The sequence below is a fragment of the Propithecus coquereli genome, unplaced genomic scaffold (assembly GCF_000956105.1).
Source record: "Propithecus coquereli isolate 6110/MARCELLA unplaced genomic scaffold, Pcoq_1.0 Scaffold831, whole genome shotgun sequence".
Taxonomy (NCBI): domain Eukaryota; kingdom Metazoa; phylum Chordata; class Mammalia; order Primates; family Indriidae; genus Propithecus; species Propithecus coquereli.
Window position 1 is genome coordinate 53663 of NW_012154519.1, and position 1548 is coordinate 55210.

The 1548-nt window shown below is 44.4% G+C and overlaps 1 gene segment (V, D, J or C); it reads right to left on the reverse strand.

The window, feature by feature from the left end:
* Nucleotides 1–1548, reverse strand: part of LOC105825922 — a 9438-nt gene that overhangs the window by 3018 nt on the left and 4872 nt on the right.

Consider the following 1548-nt stretch of genomic DNA (forward strand, 5'->3'; position numbering starts at 1 on the left):
ACTCGGTGCAGTTCTGACAGTCTCTGACTCATTATGTCTGTAAGGACACCCCACTAGGAGCTGAGTCCTGTGCCAGCTGCCAAGGAGACACACAGGCAGAATAGAGTACATAGTGCTTGCCTTCAGGAAGCCTACTGCCAAGTAGGCAGTAAGAGACAGAACACGTGTGTTACTTAAACAATGCACCTGAGGAAGACAGACCCAGACCAGAGCTGCTTCAGAGGAGCTGATCGGTGTGGGCTAGAATAATAGGCAGAAGAAACAATATACAAGAGATGGATGAATATTTAGGCTAGAAGTCTTAAACTGGAGATGATGTAGTCAAGATAGAATAGAAAGTAAAAAAGAAATCATGCCATATCCTTCTAAACTGAAGGACAGTGAGCATAAAATACACCAAGTACACTAATCTTAAGTAAACAATTCAATGATTTTGCATTTGTAAAAATCCTTGTAGCCACCACTCATGTAAAGATATAGAGCATTTCCACTAAGAAAACTGTATACTTTTCAACAAGTCAAATTATTAAAACCTACCGGCTTTTTTTTCAGCAAGGAAACTATATTCTCTAGGGCAGCCTTATGTAATCAGGGATGCATTTTATGTAACGGTTTTAAACCCAGTGCTACCTCTTGTCCAATCTCAACTGCATTTATTTTGAAGCTTTATATGACCAGACAAATTGTAATCCACTGTATTTTTCAACATTTTCTTCCATCTATTATACCTCTTCCTCCTATGATTTCTGAAACTCCTTTATGTGATCTATGACAATAAAATGAGCTATCAAAGCATCTTCCTCTATCATGCTAAATCTCACGTCACCTTAAAGCTCACAAAACAATCTAGGACATCAGTCTTGTACTGGACATGAGGGGAAGAAGTCCTCAGGGCATCTTGCTGAATCCACAGCCAAGCTCAGGCAAATCCACAGCCATTTCTGAGGCAAAGAAACACGGAAGAGGAATGAGGATGGACAAATGACACAGAGCAGCCAATTTTAACTTGGGCAGCAGCCTAAGAAGCCAACTGCTTCCTGGGGGTGCTCTCCCCGACAGTAGCAGGTGATTGGATGGCCAAGCGTGCTCTTTCTTGAAGAGTGGGAATGTGAAACACACAGACAGAGGCCACATGCAATAGATCAGGATGGGAGCAAAGACACCCAGAGAAACAAGGCAGCAAGCAGAAGGAAGACAGAAAGGAGGTAGCAAGGAGGTCATTGGTGGTAGAGGAGGAAGAAGATGCATTCGGCGAGAGAAGCAGAGTCAACGGTCCTGGGCTATGAGCAGGGCACTCCACGCAGTTACTACTCGGTCACCCACTGTGGAGAAGCTGCTAGAACATAGGCCATTGTCACCTCCTGGCAGAGGGAACAGCCTTCTCATCCTGTAGCTGCTGAGACCTCCCAGGGATCATTACCAGAACTCCCAACCATGGAGAGAACCTGGGTGTATCTCTGCATCTTGACTCCTGAAGGAGATTCACACAAATTCTGCCTTCCATGCAATTCAAAGAGAGCATTTTTATAGGCGCCAGGAGCTGTGGGG